The sequence below is a fragment of the Aptenodytes patagonicus genome, chromosome 6 (genome assembly GCF_965638725.1).
Source record: "Aptenodytes patagonicus chromosome 6, bAptPat1.pri.cur, whole genome shotgun sequence".
Taxonomy (NCBI): Eukaryota; Metazoa; Chordata; class Aves; order Sphenisciformes; family Spheniscidae; genus Aptenodytes; species Aptenodytes patagonicus.
Window position 1 is genome coordinate 18,089,817 of NC_134954.1, and position 23,078 is coordinate 18,112,894.

Consider the following 23,078-nt stretch of genomic DNA (forward strand, 5'->3'; position numbering starts at 1 on the left):
TCAACCAAAAGCAGCCTGACAATCTGTACCACAATAAAAATGAGATTTCACGAGATGGAGTAGAGACCGGACTAAGAAGATCCAGAGGGTTTAAGAGTTTGGCGTTACCAAGTATCTGTAAAACCAACCACCTTTAGATGAATCCAAATAACATTTGTTCAATTACTCCTGTATATAAAGACATATTTTTCTATACCCAAGTTTTCTAATGCTTGGGACTGTTTCCAACACAAGCAATGCAAGTTCATCCCAGTGGAATAATGCATTAATTACCCTCAACTTAATTTTCTCAAAATTTACTTCCATGATAACACTGTGAGGTCTATAACTCTAGAAGATGTGCTCTAGGTGATTCCAGGCTTCAAAAAAAATCTAACGCCGAACTTTGAAAGTGTGCTGACTGGATTGAGGCATCTTCTACTCAAAAGAAAACATTATAGTCCCAGTGGTATAAGGTACCACATGCACACACAGGTTAAGCCAGAGAAGAGGCACGTATATGCTTCATTTGAGTATTATGAATGTTAAATAGGTCAGTGGTTGCTAAATAAATGAGACATTCAGACTTCCAGCCACACTGACAAACCAAGCCCTTTCTCAAGTGTCAGGATACAAGCGCAGCTCAGAAACAAATTTGGAAATCAGTCTTTGATCAGCAGTTTCTCTCAGAGTTCAAGATCATCCTGTTTTGTGTCTATGGCTAGCACAAGATGATAATTTTTTTGTGTTAAGCAAAAGCTCCATCAGAGTGCTGTTTTAAAAGGTAACACTATTTCTTTTCATGATGCATCATAAAAATGTATGAGTTACCAACAATTGTCTATACTGGGTTAGCACTATTCAGTGCTATCTATGTGCATCCCTATTCCAGCTAGGGGAGCCACATAAATGATAGTTACTTTGCTCAGCAAGAATATTTAATGCATGTGAAAAATATTCAAGTTGTTATAAAACACTGTACTGTTAGTTAGTTTCCTCATTTTTACTGAGACAGGGAGAGAATGATTTGCAATCACCTTGCACATGCAGCAGCAGGCACATTTCCAAAGCAAACTGGCAAAGCATGATACAGGACAACAGGCAAATCACAGGAGCTGTGGAAGCTGTTAGACGACGGAGTCATCTCTGTGCTACAGCTGCCCACAATGGGCAAAACAGAAGGGCTGAAAAACCAGCAGGTGCAGTTTTACAGCAGGGTTGAGGTTGCCTCCATCCTGCCACCAGCCCCTGGACAGGGCTTTTTTAGGTTTTAAAATAAATAAATAAATTGCCCAAGGAGCTACCCACAGAAAATAGTTAGAACTGATTACACTTTTTTCAAAGATCAAAAAAATATTTAAACAGCTTGATTTTCAGTGATCTTCTCCTAAGCAGTACTGTGCCTACAAGTGGCACCAAAGAATACATAAGCTGTATTTTCATATAGGAAGATTATTTAAAGCTAATTTATTCCCCTAAATTCTATTTATATTAAATCACTGTTACTTTGTAAAAATGAGAATAAGTAGGTAAGCATTTTTTCAAGGCACTACCATTTAACTTTTACACGTACATACGCTGGAGAGAAAGTTATCTACACATTTTTAAAAATAACTAAAGGCTTTTTGTCTGTTATTTAAAAAATTATCTTGTTTATTAATCATTGCCTTTTGAATGAGCAAAGCTTTTAGTTGTGTCAAAGCTATTAACAGTGACAGTTGTGCATTAAACAAATTAAATATTCTGCAGTCTCATTCCAATGCCCTTCTCTGACTGCAGAACGTTTACCAACCACCTTGTCTCTTTTGTAAATAAAAGGGTATTTCTGCATTTATTGTAAAAGCTAGCTAATTTCAGATTTCAGTAGAAATTTTATGCAAATATTTGAGTTATGTAAATATCCAGGGAATTTTTGCTGTTACAGAAAATCATGGCAAGAGTATGCAGTTCCTAGGAACCGTCCCCACTCCATGTTTAGAATTCCCCAGATGCTTGAGCACCATCATCTCAGTATCAGGGCAACAGTAACTAAAGCCCCAATTCGGGTTGCCTAAAACCTCCTCCAAGAATAATGGTATGTGGCCTTTTTGTAGATAAAACGTTATGAAATAAGAATGGTGTGAAAGGCTTTGAAATCAACAGATTGTGTTTCACAGCAAAATAACACAGAACATTAAGTGGAAAGATCTCGTCTATTAATAAAAGCTTGAATGTGCATAATTTCTCACATTTGCAATTAATTGTAGGGAAAGGCTGCATGTACCTTGTTTTCCACCGTGACCAGTGACCTTTCTGGAAACAGAAACGAGCAGCAATTTCTCTGCCATTCACTTTCTTGCTATGGCAGAGCACTATCTCTGGCCATCCACTGGCTGCACCTATTTCCCTCATTTTCTTGAATAAACTTGGCTCAGCCATTACAGAACTGCTCCCAAGCAGGAGGAAGGTGGTATCAGCACCTTTTTCTACAAGTTATTCAATCGTACCCTCAGGAATTGAAATATTGAGGTCAGCTCCATGTCAGGAGGGACCAAGAGCTCCCATCAGCTCAAACCCACGTTACACAAACAAGCCCTCTCCCCTTGAGATTAGTGCCCAAGTATCACACGCCGGTAAACATAAGCTAAAATACTTCCACTCTCTAAGTTATGTTTAAAAGGTCTGTGAGACACAGAGAAAACAGTAATAGAGAAATCAAGTGAGGGGGGCTGCTCTGAGCACAAGTGAAGCTCTCATACAGCTACAATATTTTGATAGTCTTACGGAGAACCAGAAACTGCTGATTTTCATCCATTCTCTCTTCAATTCAGGGTGGAGATTTTAATTTTGGCCTTTTCCAGCACAGTTCAGCTGCCCAAAGGTGACGCCATGGACCTACAGACAACCAGCACAGCCTACTATGCATCGCATCCCCAGCTGAAGCAGTCAATGGGGTGTGATAGCTAACTGCAGAGCCATGGAAATAGCCAAGCTGGTCCCAGTTTGCATTTGGTATACACTGTTTGCAAGTGAGGCTTACTGATCTACTAAGGGGAAAAAAATAATCCATAAACATACACAGGCTGTTCTAAGGCGTGATGCATCATATTTTATGCATTATCACTTCCTGTAAGTAGAGTTTAATGGAAGAGAAAAATCTAAAGTCTTAAGAGTTCAATAGGCGTTCAAGCTCCCTTTTGTATTAATTAGCATAGCGTAGTAATTTCAGGACATTCTAAATACATGCTGTGCATACATACACACACACTCAATATGTATCATAATTATATACATATTTCATACTATGTACAGAGTGAGAAAATTAAAAGCACTGTCCCAAAATCAAAAATGCGATGAGATAAAGAAAAGCTATAGAAATGATGCTACATGCAGAATTACAAAGACAACATGGAAAAGCATTAAGAGTTTATGATTTCAGATAGTGTTTCTGGGTTAGACGCTTACTTACAGCAACAGCTAAAATTATACTTTAACCTGACTTGTCTTGCAGTTATCTAATAATCAGCTTGAATTTCAAGTAATGTGAACCAGCCTGCTAAGATACCTTCACAATATGTCATTCAAGATAATACACCCATTGACACAGGTGCAGTTAAGACACAATGTTTTTGTTTGACTTCATGGGCTCACAAAAGGTGAACTGCGAGACCAATTTCAAGCAGCCTGCAACATCTCCTACACCGGTACTGCACAGACATGCAAATCTGTACGTTAGCATGCAGACGGGATGTGCATACTATTTTTTGAGTCATCCTAAGTAGACATAAGTAAGTTTCTAGGATTTTTATAAACAATTTCCCCAGTGATCACACAGATGGCCTTAATTCTCACAACTCACCCAAAGAGATTGGAAAGCAAGAACACAATTCTATACAGTGCTGTCACCAAACTCAAAGAACAGCCTGAGGTTGAAATCAGATTTAAAGATTAAAAAAAAATTAACAGGATTAATACACAAAGGAAGTGAAGAAGCCATTAAAATTTTTAGTACTATTTCTAATTTTTTTTAATTATAGAAGGCTGAATATTACTACTGATTATTCCTCAAAGAGCTTGCACATGAATCTAGCAACTTCTCATTCAACTAAATGCATTACTTAAGATAGAAGGGTTTAATACACAAATAACGTTTGTAAATCTTTTACTTCCACAAATAAAGGATACCCAAAACTTGCGCTTCCCCTTTCAGCAGGAGAATGAAGCCTTGCAGGCATCAAAACCACTTGGCACAAGTCTAAGCAAGCAAGTGATGTTTTTTAGATACAACGATTAGGGTCTATGACATTGAAATCTTCATTAGCATAATATATGATATGCTAATATATGCACATGTATGCAGAGTAGATACATAAAATTGTATAATAGAAAGATACCTTTCTCTTGCCTAAGACATTATGAAGCATCTTAACACAACATCCATGTCCTGCATTATCAACTGCTACAGGGAAAAGGGAGCTCTCACCCCAAGATCTCTTGCAAGTCTGTTACACTGACTGGTTTAATATAGTAAAAAGAGATTTCGTATGTTTTCTCTTGAACACATGTAACTGACCTTGTGGCATGCTCACCCAGCCCCCCATACTGCACACAAAGCATTACAAATGTTGCTATACTCTTTCTTTCCAGCTTTTGGTCACAAAATATGAGAAATCTTGAACCAAGAAGAGGATAAGCTGAGGAGCTCTGCCAACGAGTTCATTTTCTAGTCTATTGGTCTAACAGTTTAGGTCAGTCTCTAACAGAAAGTATTTGTTGGCACACAGCTGTGAAATTTTTTCTATTTTTTTTTTTTCAAAGGTTATAACAAGCTTCCTGAAGGAAAAGAAAAATCAAAGGTGTAAATCAACCCAGAAACGTTAAGTGGACGTCTGGTATTCTGAAGCTGGGCTTGACAGAACGCATTCTTCCTTCAATGTAAACCATGATCCTTGATTTTTGATACTTGCATTAATCAGTAAGCACGCATTCGAAGCTTCCACTCTATTCTGAACCAATTACACCTCAGAGATAAAGATCACAATCCACTCCCAGGATATAGTCTCAAGATGACATGAAGGAGTTATAGAAACCAACCTCACTGACCTTTCTGAAAGAAGAAAGTAGTTTCAGAGATGTATTTAAGGAATCCCACATTCTTAACACAAGGAAACACCAGACAAGTAATAAAATAAAAGGAGTTAAATGCTGCCGTCTAATTTCCTTATTTTTGAATATTATTTTGTCATTAAACAATCTCATTACCAGCTTATGCTCCAAGTCAAACAACTATTATTGTTTAAATTTTTATATTATACTTTAAAAGGAAACAAAGTTTGGCAGAATAATAAAGTAAAATCTGAATTTTCCGGTTCCTATCTGTATATATTAAAAACACAAACTTTTTTTTTAGAGTTTGTTCTAAAATCATTATTCTAGGACAGTTAAAAAGTCAAAGCTAAATAATCCTGTTAGTAAGGCTGAAACAAAACATAGGCAGCAGACAAAACCCTAACAAATTTTGAAAAAGCATATGCAAGAAACAACTATGCTTTTAAAGAAAAAAAAAATCTTCACTTTTTTTTTCCATGCACTCTCATGGATAATAAGTTAACAGTAAGACAACCTTATTTGCATAAAATGTTGACAACACTGTTAAGCAGGGGAGCTCTAACAGAAACGTGTTAATCCAAGCACCTCAGTGAATGCAGGATATTGCCTACAGTATGTATTTACCGTGGCAGCTGGTCCAGCTTACTCATATTCCTTTTTGAAAATAGGTGTCTCTAAACCAAAACATGAAAGACCACCTGCAGACATTCCCTGTTTTCTTCCACTAACTTTAAAATGAATGGTTTGTTTGATATTGTCCGGTTTTGAAACAACATACTTTTGTCTCCCCAGTCGTGTTTATGAAGCCTAGGTTCAGTTAACAAGTTAGAAGGACACATTTTTACTGCATTACTGAAGGAATGCAGCAAGTTATCCTGGCAACCTGAACACTACAAAAGAATTTAAATTGTAAAACCTGCAAGCAGGAATAACCAGAAAAATATTTTCACATAATTTTGCTTCCAAGTATCAAGTTAGGTTTTTATTAACAAATATTTGCATTATTAAAACTTTATTAACATCTGCTGAAAAAGTTCAAGGTGAGGGGAAAACGACCATGCTGAAAGACAGTTTCTTTCACCTTCCCTTCTGACAAGGCTTTCGGCATTCCTGTGCCAACTGCATGTCTGACTGACGATAGCCATCTTGGCTGCTGCGATGAAAGCAAGCATTGCATTTGATCTGCTGAGAGCTTTGCCTGGGTATTGTCCTATTGATCTCATCAGAGTCACCAAAGTAGTTACCCAGGGAGTTCCCCAGCATCTCACCAGCACTTTCCCATGAATCGTCTGTAGGTTGCAACATGACTCCAGACTTGTTTGCCTGAAACTGCTGCCTTTGTAACCAGAATACATGTGTTTCAGCAAGAGCTGGGCTACCAAAAAGTCCACGTTGGAAAGCTCTTTGGTTTTCCTCTGTTTTGCAGTCTCGAGATTTTATAAGCTACTGAAAGGAGTTGGTTTGGTTTTTTTTTTTTTTTAGATCACATGCCACCAAAGACACCCAAATTATCAGCCTAGGAAACAAAAGCATTCTTTACACCTTAACTGTATTGTATTTAATCGACAGGAGTATCATGGCTGTACCCTTACCACTCTAGAAAATGAAGCGCCTGTTTCCAAAGCAGGCAATCGGAACGCAGCAGCTGCACATCCTTCCCAAAACACTCACCCAGGCAGCGCTCCCCAACTCGCACCAAAAGAGCCCACGTTAGAGGAGCTGATCAAGGACCGAGCATCTCAACCAGCTTCGCACAAACCCGGTCTTTGCAAAGACCTTAATCCAGATCCATCCCACCGAAATTTTGGCTGCTGAGGTGCCCATGAACACCCTCATCCGTGCCTCCAGTTGTCTAATGCACCCTTTGGGATGCCCTTATCGTTATGGAGGGAACCAAGGTGGCTGTATCTCCACCTTGGCCACCTCAAGTAACTGCCTGAACATGAAACACTAGAAGTCTTTGGTCTTTCATCAGACTAACAAGTGAACCAGAAGCAAAACTGTCTCACATTTATTTGATTCTAGGTTTCCTGGAGCCCATGGGATTTTTCAGATTCTTTGGATTTCTTACCTTCTGTGCTCTTCATTTCTTTCCCACAAATACACTTCCAGTGAAATGTTTAGTGACAACAATTGGTAGCCTAATACAATAACAGTGTCTTAAAAGTTATTCGCTTCTAAGGCGTGGAGACCAAGTATCTGCGAAATCTCTCCAATAAACAAAAACCTGAAAAATTGAGCAAGTCTCAGCATGTTAGTCAGCTGAGAAACACATTACTGCAGGGACACTGGAAATGAAATTATTGTCTCTGTGCTTTGACATGCAGAGAGAAGTATCCTTCTGTCTTCTAAAAAAGTAACTATGATCACATTCTGCTATTCAATACCTCGCATTTCAACAAGGAGGAGTGTTTGTTATTTTTAACAAATAACAGAAATAAATCAAAGTTCTATTTCTGAAGTGTCTGAAGACATGTGCCTCCCCCAGCTCCCTGCACAGTCCCTGCTGCTCTCCCTCCTCCTTTCCTCTTACTTCAAAGGCCAGTGACCTCCCCAAGGCAATATTCTTTCTGATCCTATTTAATATATTTAGGTGGCCTCTATTAAACACTAGTTTAATTGTAAACAAGTTATTGTAATCACAGGTGCTTCTACTGAGAACTTAAGCATAGAATAACAAATTGACTTACGTAGGTGGAGAAAGAAGGGAAATGGATTCTTACTGTCCAGAACCCCACGTTATTTTGCTGTAACATATATATTTTCTCATATGCAAGTTAAGCAACAGTTACACTGTTCTCAGGGAGAACCTGGGAGGTGTACAGTGAATTATGAATCCTTTATTGTCTGTTTTAACAGCTGACAGTAACAAAAAAAGAAGGGCGTTTAGATGCGCTTGGCATGTGTTGGGAAGCTAAGATACATTTGCATCCACAAAACATTATTATTAAGTAATAACAAGGCAGAAACATTTTCTTCCAAATCGTTAAAATTTTCCAGCCGATGGATCCCAGTTAGTCACAACATAACTATTTCATCATACGGTTAAAATAAATGCATCCATTCTGGCAGGCTACATGGCAACACCGCACCTAGGAGTATGACATGACGCACAGATGCTGGCAATCTGGGGAGGGGGGTGGCAGTGTACTTCACGCATCTGTTATTGTGGGAAAAATCCATGTTGGTGTTTTGTCAAATTGCTCTATTAGTAATGAATACAGCTGTTCCACGTCGGATAATCTGTGTTGCAACACTTCACTAAGTGACTCCGCACAGAACTATGCCCTGCTGTTCATGCTCAGTTGTAATTCTGATTATCAAGGGAGATGCCACTGTGCTTTTTAAAAAACTAAAAATGTTGAACGCAGCTGTTTCTGCTTCGAGGAATGTCAAAAGAAATCATTTCTCCCTGCCATGTATGTATTTTTGCACTGTAAATCAAAATGTGTTCTGGCATTAAGGCAACTGCCCACTGGCAAAACACAAAGACGTGCCAAGCGTTTATTCAGCCTAAGCTGAGAGAAAGGCTAGTGCTGACTGAGGTTTTAGCATAAAGACATGCAAGGCTGAGAAGTTACCACCACTGCATGCTTCAACTTAAGCCCTAGGTAAAGGAAAATATGATCATCCTCCTCCCCCCTCCCCTTGATAAATCCCTGCATGGAAATAAATGGTTATTGGTGCTCACAGACTCTAACTGAAAGTCAGCGGAACTTCTCCGTGCTCAAGGTTATAGTTTTTGCTTACTACCCTCTTGTAACATCCGAGAGTGATGTTACACCAAATATGTTCCCTCTTAGGAAGTCATTTCAAACACAAAATGCTAAGCCTTAAGTCTACCGAGATGGTAACTATATGATAACGTCTTAACCATGCTGCAGGTGCACCACTGCTCCCCTTTGAAACACCCAACTTGCAATCTGAACGTGGAATTTGTGTCCGTTTTCCCCACAGAGCTCAGCTTTCAGACTTTGTAAAGCTACAGAAAAACCTGAGCAGAGACCTTTTGTATGCAAGCCCAGGTGGAGAGCTGGGTCCTGCTGCTGGCAGACACCTCGAAGGAGCCTCTCTTTGTCTACAAGTAACAAAAACCTCAGCTTCCAGCAGATACAGTACAACAGTTAACATGATAGGAAAGCATGTGCACCACTGAAGTGAAGCTGATGGTGATATTTTGTACCGGAAAAACCCCATCAGTTTCAAGAAGACACTTACAGGCCAACGAGAAGATTTCCAGTTTTCAAGTAGTAGAAGAAACGTAAAAAGGGGAAAGGGAAAACAGCCAACTAGAAAGGAAAATTAATTCAGATATGCAAAACTTCTATTTGGATGTGTATTTTTGAGGCACTCTCATTCAAGGACAAATAGAAACATCTGATGGACAAATTTTCATCTTTATAAATGCAAATGAAGCTCTTGGGCAAAAATTCATACATGCACAGATAGTATGTGTGTTTATACTTAACCACCAATTTAGTTGTTTCTCTGCCTCACGTACAGACCAAGAAAAAGGCAGATTTGCGGCCTTCAGATCCATATAGCACCCTCAGCCGCGGTCAGCCTGTGAAACCAGGCATCACCCAACACGAGCGCGGTGGCGGTGCAGGTGTGGGTGCAGGACGTCTATCACAGCTTCCACCGCAAGGCTTTAGCCCAAGCGGTGTAGCTGTAAGCACTGTGCCAGTGTAGAACCCCAGTGCCACGAACAAGCTGCCGTCTCTGTCCTGCTCCTCAGGAAGCAACTGGCTCCTCCAGGCAGGAGGACGAGCTCACACAGCCAGGCACCGCTCTGCTAAACAGACACTGGTAGGTAGGTGAATAAATGAGGGGGCCGTTACAAATTATCCTGCTAGCTTTAAGCAAACAGAGCACAAATATGGGTGCAAACCTTGTTTTTAATACTTCAAGATAAGAAAGGTTTTGTGAACACGCATACAGATCCAGCGCTAGCATCAGACTGAGCCATTAATGATCTAATAGACTAATGACCCACCAATTAGAGATAATTCAACACAGCCTGCATACAGTAAATCAATGTCTTTCCTAAGATTAATCCACTAGCAAAGAATTTTTCACAGCTTTTAAAGCCATGGCAACACAGGTAACACTTGGTAGGTGTATTGAAAAGAACATGCAAGAAAAAAAATTCTTATTTTAGCAATCTAAATATGTGGATTCCCTGCCTGAACGTACAGTGACTTAAGACAGATATTTATTTCCACTCCAGAAACAAAAGTGAAGCTAAAGACAGACATACGTCTTTAGCTCCTTTGCCCATTTAAGACATCAGGTTTTATCAAGGTCCCCTGTAGCAATAAAGAACATGGCATGAATACGCACCAACGCTATACTGTACACATCAGTTCACTTTCTGCAAGCGATTTGGTTACAGACATTTTTCTCCTGACAACTCCAGCATCAACAGGATAACAGAGATATGGATGCTTACGGGTTACTTGAACAAGAGCTACAAGACAGCCCTGACAAACCAAACACCAGATACAGATAATTCTCCAAAGGAAAAGTTTTTGAGAGTAAACTATGGTCATTAAAGATGCATGCTGATAACCAAGAAACAGATTTCAAGTATCTTAATTCTTGAACTTACAGAATTAAAAACTTCAAAAGCATTTGGCAGAATTAGATCAAATTTGTTCAAAACTCAAGCAGGCTAACTGGCAATACAGCTTAACACGAAAGCTGTATGGATGATCCATTGCCATCTCATTCTTCAGCAAAAACACATTTTGGAGAACAACTGAAGTTATCTTGTATCTCGATAAAGCATCAATTCAGGAAGGTGATGCCAAGTACCATTTCACTTTGGTGAAAACTGGCTATTTCAGGCGGCTTTGGAGGCTGTCCAGAAACAACCATGTCTTTAGGAAAAGTAGTACGTGGTCAGTTGTGTTTGCCTGCAACTCAACCAATCACATGGGTGCAGATGACCACGTCAGAAAAAACAAAACCAAGAAAATCCCAAAACAAAAAAACCACAGCACTCAGTATTATGGCATTTCAGGAATCCTAAAAATTCTAATTATTTGAGTTGATCAGAAGAATTTCTGCTTGTTGAACTTCAGCCACAGCATGGTGAAGAGCTCAGAAATTAAAAAAATGCCATCTGAAATGTTGAGGAGGAAGTTCTCCTAAACTAATCGGGCTACTCTCAGTTACAGCTGCCAAAGTGGCAAAGCTGACTTTTAGCATGGAAAAATGCTGCAGGTACAAAAGTCTCAAGTGTTTCCCACACAGTGGGTGCACTGAAGCAACAAAATACAAAACATGCAGATCAAGTTGCAACCAAGTCAGGAAGATCTAGAGCGGGGCAAACTGGCGTTCCTCTTCTGAATTTGAAATAAGATGTGCCAAGCTCTCCTAAGTCCAAAAGAAGCTGTTATTCTCCTGGTATTTGGACAGAAGAACGAGACAAACAATAGAAGGAGAGACCACTGCTTGTGAACTGAAGAATTTTTATTGCTGTGAAATCAGGGAGGAATTTTCTCTCGATGCAGCATCCTTTAGTGAAAGAGCTCCTGAGTTGGGGCCGGGACTCCACGGACAGCCTCTTTGTGCGCCCCTTACAATTTACTGGTCCATGACAAGTCTGTTCAATTTTCCTTGAAAATAAATTAAATGGTTCCCAGATAAAGAAAAGGCACAGTCCTGCCAGTAGTTCTCCACAGGACTGAAGCGACAGCTGACTGCCTGGCACCTCCTTTGCTCAAGTTCCCCTCGGGCATCTGAAGTTTCCACTTCTTTCTAGGCAGTTCAGCAAATGTTCAATGTGGTTCACAGCAGAAAGAAGCCTGAGGTGACCTCAAGTATAATGGATGGTTTCTTTATGGGCAGAGTTTCAAAAGCCCCAAGTAAGAGCGTATGCAGAAGAAATAATAAAAAGGATCTGAAAGACAGGAGGGTCCCAGACTGCTCTTCCGGGGTGCCCACGTGCCAATGCCCAGCCGCTGGCCAAAGCCTGCAGCACATGCACCCAGCAAGCAGTGTAAGCAGGTGCTTAAAAGCATACTTAAGCTGAACAAAATAATTCAACAAGTGGCTTTCTTGAATTCAAACCTTTGTAACATGCAGCTCATATTCTTAACTCACATGATTTTCCTTCCAGGGTGCATAATTAGTGACTGGGTAAATAGGCCTGCGAGCTAGTGCCACCAAAGTGGCAAGCTCATTCTCCTTTCTTCCTCCTTCTTACCTCCTCCTTTTCTGCTCCTGAACTGTGAGAGCTGAGACTAAATGGCAGAAAAAGTATTCACTTTATTTATTTATTTATTTATTTAAAAATAGAATCAGTTTTCCCTTCCTGACCAGTCTAACAGGTCAGGCAAATGCCAGCATCAGGCAAAGGAAACAGTGGGAGATGACACGAGGGGCGGAGAGAACATCATAAGGTCATGTCTTTCAGCAGCAGCTATCCATCAGGTCAGGTGGCTTGTATCAAACCACAACTTTTCCAAAGTCCACAACAACTGTGTTTTTTAACAGTAAAAGCTTGCTCTCTTCCACTTGTACAAAAAGAACAAGGAAGAGAACCACTTCAGAGTAGTACAAAACAGAGTAACCATTAAATCGAGCTGCAAGCTGTATGAGTAGCACCACATCCACAATCACAGCAAGACACCAGAATCATCATCCAGCTTTTGGGACACAATTAAGAGAAAGGTTTGAATGTAGGTTAGATCCTGGAAAATCAAGTAATTTGCAGGTAAAACACAAAAGAGAAAGAATCAGAGAAGGGCAGAAAGGGCTTAGAGCTTCTTTTGTACAATGAAACAGCATAGGTAGATGCCAGCAAACCAAATAAAATGAAGATAGGGAATGAAATACTATTTTCACTGTTATCTCTGTCCAGAAATTCAGCACAGGAAAATACAATTAAAATTTTCAAGCATGATCTTCTACAGCTTCTTATCTTTGGAGCAAGTTACTTCAGCTGACAAACAGCTAAAGCTCTCTAAGATTTGTAGCATCTAGTTTCCCCCATTTACCCAAAAATACTTTTTAAAAAAAAGCAGTGATTCAGAGCAAGAACTTCATTTACGTGCTCTAAAACTCCTTCTGAAGGGGGCAAATTTGCACCACCGGCTGTTCAGAGATCTGAAGGGCATTTGGCCTCCCTGAAGGTGGGCATGGGCTCTTGCCCCACTGAGCCCACGACTGTTCTGGCCATGTTTCACAGGCACTTCTCATTAGGGAGAAGCATTAGCTGTCTCCAGAGGGAGTCAAAATGTCAGCTCCACACACAGCAACTACAACCGTGCATGAAAGAGTCACTTTTTACTGATGGGGGTGGAAAATATGTGGGGAGAGCAACCTCTGCTACAAACTGTTGAAAACATGAACAGCTCTGATGACAGCAACGTGGAAGTGTGCATGGCTTAAAGAGAGATCCGCATTCCTTATCAGCAACGTTGCATGCTGTCAGCTTTTAAGGGCTATCTGGTTTAAAAGGCAATTTTTCAGTCTCTAACTGCATTTGTACTTAGAGCAGAATTACTGCTTTAATGACTCTCATTACTTTTTTTATTATGAAAAGTTCCATTTAAAATTGTCCAGACATTTGCACAAACTGCATTTAGCAACTCACTAAACCCGGGCAGGTAAGACTAACCACTACGTCTGCCTGGCACATCCATCTTAAAGTAAAAATAAAGCAAGAAAAATAATGCTCCAAATTGGATATTCAAAATGGTCCTTGCAATATACCTCCTAAAAAGATGAAACAAGGGCTTTAAACTGCAAGCAGAAGAGACACAGTAGTATTGAAGGAATATTGCAACTACACAGCTTGGGGTTAGAAAACAGCTTTAGTTCTATTTCTAGCATAGCAGCTGGCTCAAATAACTGCCTAATTCACTTAACCCATTTTGTGCATAAGCTTTTTTGGCTATAGATAGAATGGACATAACTATGCAAATAAGCAGCAGTTGGTAAATGCCAGATATCAGCTTGTAAACCTCTATTTCTTTCCGTTTGTGTATATGATGTAATACAAAACAGAGCACCCAAATTTGATGCTCAGGTATCTGGGATGGCCTTAAAACTGAAATTCAGTCTAATTCATTTTATTTGCTGTGTTTGTCAACAAAACAATTTTAGTCTTAGATTCACCCTGAGGAAAATGTAAGCTTATGCTATTTGAACATATAAACGGCCATAGTTCAAATAAAGACAAGGCATCAATAAAAAAGAAAACTGCGAAGCCTTTGAACACGCCCGCTTTTGTGTAGAGTTAAGCCCCACTTGCAGAGGAACTGTTGAAGTGGAGAGGAAGAGAAAGATTCAGCTTATGATAGCAGGATTGAGACTTTAGAGGGGTTTTTTTGCGGTTTTCGGGGTTTTGCCCCCCCCCTTCTTTTTTTTAAACTCATGGCTTACACTAAAACACACTCAGGCTGCTTCCATATGTTCTGCAGGACAAATATTTCTGCTTGATTGGAACTACTATAACACTATTAGCATTTACAGCCATAATTATTATGTCTACCGCTTCTACGTGCCTCACCACAAGTTCTTTCAATTTAATATCTTACCATGTTCCGAGAGATAACTAAGTTTCCAAAGACAATTTTAAACTTTGATTAAAAGTTCTGTCATTACTTATATGCTCATCAAAAGCAGCCCACCGCAACAAGACCCAGCAGAGTATAAAGTCTGAGTATACCCTTCTGGTCATAAACAAAAACACCGTCATTTGCACAGCACCACCACCCACACACAAACATTCACAGCCTCAGTTAGAGAGACTACTCTCACGTTTATCATTACAGCTGGCTTCAAAATAGCATCAGGTTAGGTGTTTAGCGTGGTATTTACAAACAGCATCATGAAGTAGGGGCTACATCTGGACACCGCAGTTTGCGCTGCACTACCAGGTAAGTAACAAGACAGACAGTTATGTCAGGTTTGTTTAAACGTGATCTTAACTAGCATATTAATTAATTCCGCAGTTAAAACCATTTGAAGGAAACCTATCAAATACCCTATATGCCGGAAGGGGAGAACCCCTTTACGTAGTAACTGTACCCTCCCCAAAAGCATTTTGCAAGCCAAGACTCCTTGGCTGGGAAACTAATCAGGAAAACATTCGATTCCCGTACTAAATAATGTCACTGCTGAACAACGGGCACCGGCTCGCTGAGGAGCCCGCTAGCCAGGCTGCATGCTGTGCAGACCTTTTGTAAGAAGCAAATTCCAATAAAACTCAAAGTGAACTCTAGTACCCTGGGCAGAGCAGCCAGTTTCTAGAAACACAGGTAATAAAAAAGATACTGAATATTCCTTACAAGTATTCTGGGGTGGGTGAACTTTTACAAAGACATGAAGACTTTTAAAGAGTAGAAGGAGTAGCCATGTAATATTTTCTGCAGGCTCCAGGCAGTTCCAGTGGGTATGTTGATACACGTGACGTGCACAGAAATACAGAAAGTGTCTTTAAAAAAAAATAATAATGTACAGAATGAAAATAAACAGAAAAAAGGATCAAAAGAATCGGAGAGTACAGTTTCCTACTGCTTTCCAAGTACATCGATATATATGGAAGCTGTGGGTGTGCTCCAGGATAGCCTCCCAGCACGAATGTCTGCCTCTGCAGACACCCAGCTGGGCAAAGCCCAGTGGAGGTGCCCCGCAGCCCCCTCGGCCTGTGCCCAGCAGAGGGGAGAAGGGCCGCAGCCTCAGCGTGCAGGGGCTTGCCAGCCTGGGCAGCCAGCAGCAGACACGGAGGGGATGCATCTGCTCTGGTCTCCAACCCGCACGTACCCAGGGCTCTGCATCATCTGGGGACAGTCCTCAGCCATCTTTCTGGAGAGAGGTCAAATCTCACATCTGGAGCTGTTAACAGTTGAAACTGTTAAACCATTTCACAAAGTACAGAAAAATCTATACTGGTATTTCTATCCACAAAGGACAGACACCCAGATGACCTTGGAATAATAATCTGGAACATTAACATGCACATTCATTTTCCAATTGACAAATTTGTTCTCTCTCTTACCTAGTCCATTCTGACACATAGTTGGTTGAGCAGGTCATAAGAACATAGAATATCCCAAAAGAGAACTTCAGGAGAAGCTTAATTAAATAACCAATTATTCTTAATGTTTAAAAAATAAATACGTGCACATACACTTCCATGTGACGAGCTCCCAAGGGAAAATTTTGTAAAATAAGCATAAAGTGTTTATTTTACTCGGAGAAGCAATTAAACCATTAAGAAGAGATCAAAGTAGGCATTATGCTGATTATCCCTGAATTGTTTGTACGTCACTGCTGTGAATGCATACTGCAACAATAACAACTAATACATACTAATTTTTTTCTGACCTGGGCACACTGCACAACAAATCCACCATCTCATCAACAATACATATTCAACAAAAAGCTAATTTAAGAGTGCCAGTCTGTAAATACTCAAGTTTTTCCCTACCAGCATGGAGACATCTATGATTACTACTCCTAAGACCGATTTAAACATGCCTAAGTTAGCTTCATCTATTTGTATTGAAGTAATTTATTTGATCTACTTTTCATGATATACTATGTAATGCTAATGAGAATCTAATTGCAATACTCATCTACTCTATTCATCTGCCCTAATTGCAGCCACTTGTCGATGCGGCAGCATCTGACCGTGTCTCCTGCAACGTCCTCTCCTATACTGGGGTTGTTATAACCTCCAAGATACCATAGGATGGAGCACGGAGGTTCCTGCGTGCTGTTGAGGACAGGACTGGCAGCCATCGGCAGGCAAACTGCAATCCAAGAAGCTCCTTCAGTGAAACTCCAGTTGGTAATCTGAACATTTAAGAAATACCACTGAGGAGTCCCAAACCTTCCGTTTTCTTTAGCTTGCAGACGGGGCTTCCAGCTGCGCTTACCACATACAAACACAGTCTGCAAAATTACACTGCGACCACAACCAAGTAGCTGAAATGCAGGAATTTGAACACTTTTTCCAGTCAACAGCAGTTGCATCTCCCGTGTCCCACGACAGGGGTAAACAAAGTAATTTTATAATCCCCTTGGCAGCAGCGGCAGAAGGCACCACCAACAGGAACGTGCTCTGCTCCAACCACACTGGAAGAGGAAAGTGGCTGCCAAAGCATCTAGTCGCTAAGAAAATTACAGTATGATAGTCTTAATTATACTAATTGTGTTTCCTGGTATTGAGGCAGGATTAATATAGTATTTCTTATGCGAGATTTCATAAACACAATCGGTTTCAGCTTAACTCTTCGTAATTATATTTCACAGTTCTTGCAAACAATTAGCCACCAATTATGTTCATTCCATTTTGCAGATGATGGACAAACACTCCAAATATCAGAATTCTCCCCCAAGGGAGGCAAATTACTTCTAACTTGTTAGGTAATCTTAATGAACCCTCAGTGAAAATCCTGCAGGCAAATCACCCAACAGCGCTTGCTTGCCATTTCCATGCTGCTACCAAAGACTAGAAAGCTTCCACCAAGAGGAGAGCTGGGCTTGGACCAGCTTTAGAGAGCTGAGTAACAGTCTTAAGGTGATGAAATGACCGTATATAAATGATTTTTTTTTTAAATAAACTTATAAGTAATTTATGATCCATCCTATATAAAAATCATTTATGATCTATCATACATAAAATCATTTATATCTCTATATAAAAATAAAAATATACACACACAGACACACTCATGCACAAATACTCATTTTAGAAATTAGCAAAGTGTTTGAGCTAATACAAGCTCAAGGCAACAGGTGCTGGGAACTGGACTGAACAGACCTTATTAGTTTCTCACTCCCACCCTACTCGCCATAGCCCCAACATCAAACTCAAAGGCTCTGGCTCACACAATTGAGAATGATGGGCATTGTGTTTCGGTCCCCCCTCCAGGCACAGCTCCAACATTCAAAACAATTCAGCTAGAAATGTTCAAAAATGTTATGATGAGATAACATCGTCTGCTGAGATAAAAATAGTATTTTATACAGTTACGCCAAGGTTATCTGTAGCGACCTAGCCAAGATGGCATTTGAAGAGACTGACCCTTAACAGAGGCAGGCGTGATAATCAAAAGCACGTGAGTTTCCAGGAACTTTAGGCCAGCTTTTTATAATATACAGTCTAGCCTCGCTTAACACGTACATCACTTAAAAGCTGACGTTTGGATAAATAGGACACAGGTAGTTATAGGCCACATGGTTACTTACGCAACTTTGCCTGAAAGCTGTGTGGACATAAAAACAAGTATATTTGGAGCTAAAATAAAATGAAGACTCTTGCTTGGCCAGCATTGGCAATAGCAAAGCCTTCCCACAACATAACAACAGGACTGTATTTTGCTGACAAAGCCTTACACCAGGGTTTCTGCACAGGTTACTCAGATTCCTTCTTCCATACCTACAGGGTCATGAGCCCTTCACTTGCCGGGAGAAGAAAAAATAAACCTTGCTGATGAATAACTTGCAATACTTCACGTGCACACTGAGTTAACATGTTTCTGTGCTACTAAACGTTTTTGAAAACCTCCTGTGGAGGGTATTGTCAGAGAATTAACAGCAACCCAGAGGAGAAGGCACTGCTTCTGACAAGCCGTCTACACCCAAATGTTCCCCCATCCCACCCCCAACAGAAACAAGAGGGATAAGCTTACAAAAAAAACAGCAGCAAGAAGGAAAAAAAAAAAAAAAAAAAAAAAAAGAAAAAATGCCACCAAAAAACACACACCACCAAAACTGTTGTTAACAAAATAATCAAGAAGTCGAGAAGTTGTAAGCAATAATCAAAACACAGCTTATTTATAAAGCATTTGCAGAACCCTGCAGCTTTACATTATAAAACACAGGGGGTACATTAATAAAAAAATAAATTGCACAAATTATGACAGAGAATTTGGTCTTGTGCTGAACATTGAAAAAAACAAACAAAAAACCCATTCATCGCCAATAGCTTGATTTTTAAGTAGTATTTGATGGTCTCTGACCCAAAGAAAGAAAAAAATTAAGTTTTGTGGTGTTTAAATGAGTAAATCATGGTATAGGTTCATTTGTTTTGATTATATTGGTCTTAAATATTTGAGAACACAAATTCAGATTCTAGAACTATTTTTTAGATAACTATTACTGATACTACTGGATGGCAGCCCACAGCCTTCGAGGTTGTCCAGAGTTACGCAATTTCAAACTGGGTAATGTGGTTGAGTGGGCTTTCTTCTTTCCTTTCTGTTTTGAAGCAGTGATGCTTTCATTACAAAGCTGACTCAGCAATTTGTTTCTCTTAATAACATCTATTCTTCATACCTACATTAATTAAAATATTCATGACACTGAAAATGATCTACTGATGTCACAGGCACAGAACCCACCATATTGCAGTGACTACAAGAAAACACTGGTGCAGAAGGAGCAAACAAGACTCTTAAGGTTATGATCACACATACTGTATCTAAATATAGAAGAGGTTAGAATTTCAGAGAGTGAAAGCTACCCAACCCAAGAAATCTGACAACAGCAGAATCAACAGCCGATTCAGATACAGCTTCCAACAGCCACTACAGATTTCTTTTTTATGGTGGGAATAAATACAATTTAAAATTCAGCAAAACCAACAAACAATCCAATTTACGTTCTTTACCATCAAGACATTTAAAGTCAATTCATTATTATTACTTATCCAAGTTGAGATTTGTTTAAAGTTAGAAATAAGAAACATAACAATAATAAAAGCCCTGTAATGATTATGTGACAACGTGCTTCATCCACATCCCCAATCCACATCTCCTACCTCAGCTGAACAATTAACAGAGAGACAATCTGCCTTGCTGCCACAGAAGTGAACATATGTATCTTCAGCCTCCCTCAGGGAGGGAATTCCATCTGCAGCTCCCTAAGTGAAGTTCCAGGTACAAGTATTTGGAAATTGCTACCAAGCTTCTTTCCATCTCCCCCTTCATCCCTCAAATGGGCAACTCAAAAAAGTCTGCATTTAAAGTCTGCTGCTTAACGTCTGTTTTCCTGGGTTAACAGTCTGACAACATAGAAGGAAATGCCCGCCTTAGCCTTTTTGTAAATATCATCAAAATATTTGCTATGCCAATTTCAGGCAGTCACAATGGAGCATATGAAGTTAATAAAAGTTATAAAACTGGCAGAACCTGCTTGGTGGAGAATATGGTTTTTCTTTCCTGCAAGGAAATAGTTCTTGATATGCTAAAATACAGAGACCGTCTCATTAGAGGCAGGAGGAGCACTGTTTTGTACAGCACAATGGTTTCCCAGCCGCAAACACTTGTGTTTGAAGAACTCATTTGCCAAATACAAACCTTGAATCCTTACAAGGCAGCAGAATCTGGGAAAAAACATGATCGAACGGAGATAATGTCTTCTCTACTGCAAAGTCTGAACTGAAGAACAGGTTAAACATAGCAAATTTATACTTTTCCAGCTTGAGGTCCTTCCTCGAAGTGATCTGGGGGTGTTAAGTCTATTCACGTGGATAGCCAGCAACACGATGCACAAGCTTTCTAAAAGGAGCCCATGGCAGAACTGACCTGGAAGGTTAATTGTTCCTCTCATTTGGATAATATATTCTCTTTACATCAAGGTTAATGCCAATTGCCACAACAGTTATTTCTGGTTCTGGCAAGAGGAACAGGCAGGACTTCAATTACCAGAATGCACTTCGCATCCTCTTAAGAGTGTCCCGCTGCATGTCACACCAAATGCACGAGTTGTCAGATCTGGTATCTGAGGCAAATCTCACACTGTAACAAAGCCAGGATACCTGTGCATTTGTCATCTTTCTTGGTGTCCTACTCCCTACTTCGTTGCATTTTTTTCCTCTGCAGGAGACTGAAAAACTGGATAAGACATTTCCAATAAAATTATACAAAGAGCTATTTCTGTTTGTAACAGCTCGTGCTAGCTTTATTTTGTAAATGCTAACTTTTATCTAACACTGCAAATCGTATTGCACCATGAAGAGTTTTCATTGCATGTACAAAACAAACATGAACCAAAATCAAAGAGGATAAAGAATAAAAAGTGTAGGAAACCAAACATTTGCCTGCGAGGAGGAGAAATGGAATTTAATAAGGCTGATGGAATAATTTCTTGACTCTTCTGGCCAACAAATATAATTGCTTCAGATTAAGAAAGCTGAATATAATTACTTTACTAACTTAGATGTATAGCTGCACTAATACACTTTAAAAAGACTAAAAGCACTGACTGATGTGTTTCCAATGTCTGTAGTCCAGAGTAGACTGGGTAAAGAATGTGGATCTTGGATTTTAAAATCCTGACACCATTGATTGGAATGTACTGGGTCCGCGCTTGGAGGATTATTTGCATTTGAGCAGGACCGACACTGACAACTCAAGCATTCCTGCAGATACCAATACACTCATCACATGGTCCTCTGTGTTTTGGGGAGAGATCTATAGATATTGGGAGACATTTAAAAATTGATAGCATGCTGGTATGAGACACTGCCTTTCCAAGTGCCCTTCAAATTAGTTTGAATGCACCACACTTACTGATCCTTTCAGACATATATATACACACACACACATGTAAAATAAGGACAGACACAAACCCCAAATACAAGTCCTGCATATTTACAAAACCAAAAAAAGTCTGAAATTATAGCCCAGACCATATGTTCTAACATTCATCTTTAAAGTCTGCTGTCCTAATTCTAGAGATAAATGCATTTCCCGGCAGCAGATTCCTAGGCATTCAAAAAACTATACAAAAATCTTCATGTTACCAAAGGACAGACTTCATGAACTCTTTCTCTGCTCATTTACGTGTTATTCCGCTGTGAAGCGGGACGCTTTGTTCTTACATACTTGCAAACTGGAATAGTTGGAGTCTTAATTTATTTCTCATCCCGCTGATGATTCACCCCCTGCCCCTCTCCTCCGCCGAAGCTCCTCTGCCGGGAGGCCACGTCAGCAGGACGCGGCACTGGCTGCCAGGTCACATCCCGGGCTGGCTGGAGCAGAGGCATGCCGCAGCACAGGCAGCACGGCCCTGCTTTCCCAGGGAAGAGGCTGCAGGGTTATGAAAGGCTGTGGCTATCCCTCCGAGCGTATGTGGAAGCAGACCATTATCAAGGCTCTTACAACATGCTTAGAGTTTCCACGTTTCAAAGTGTTTCAGAAATACTTCCAGTTTCAGCGGTATTTCTCTCCCTTTCTCTCCTCGCAGTGTGTACTGTAAAACATTCAAACTCTAGGACTTGGAAAGATTAAGCCAAATTAAAAATTTAGTTATGTGTCAAGTTTCTTCTTTTTTCTTTTGTCGTGAATCAGAGGAGTTATACTAAATAATAGCTACCAATTCACTGTATTTTAATCAAAAGGGATTTTTAAAGGACTAGATATTCTATACAGTGAATCTACTAGTGCAGGTGCACCTTATTCAAGATTTAATCCGCACACATGCAAAAAAACTTCCATGATTATTCTTAGCATTATCAGATTTAAAATGGAGAAGCTAGGATTATTCACACAGTAAACAAAGCATCCCATTGTTTACTTTTGGCTTCTTACATGGTTTCCTATACTTTATTGTAGCGTGCTAAAAACAAAACCTATGAGATGAAAGGAGAATGGTGCTACATTCTCACTGACAATAACAAGGGAAAAATCTACTCTGAGTTAGCATCCATTTGCTCTCTCTTCTCTTAGAAGATTTCAACACAAGTTTCACAAAGGTATGGAAACGTGAAAGTTATTTCTTTCACGTGGAAGGAATAAAATGATGCACAATCAAGACTTCAGTTTTCTAAGGTGACCAAACTCTAAAAGACCAAAGAGTCCATATCTGAAATACAGGTAGAGTCACCAAAAATAACACAGAGGATAAAAGGCCCCACTGCAAATTCTGGTATTTTCTGGTTAATAATGGGGCAACAATGAGAAAATAAGCAGTAACAATATCTGTTATGATTATATGGTTAGGTACTAAGAACTGGTGGTCTGTAGCTATACCTTTGAAAAACT

At 39.8% G+C, this 23,078-nt stretch overlaps 1 protein-coding gene across 1 annotated transcript in view; it reads right to left on the bottom strand.

Annotated features, from left to right (window-relative positions):
- FNDC3B (fibronectin type III domain containing 3B) overlaps positions 1 to 23,078 on the bottom strand; it is a 218,161-nt gene that overhangs the window by 137,618 nt on the left and 57,465 nt on the right. The gene's annotated exons all lie outside the window — the stretch shown is intronic.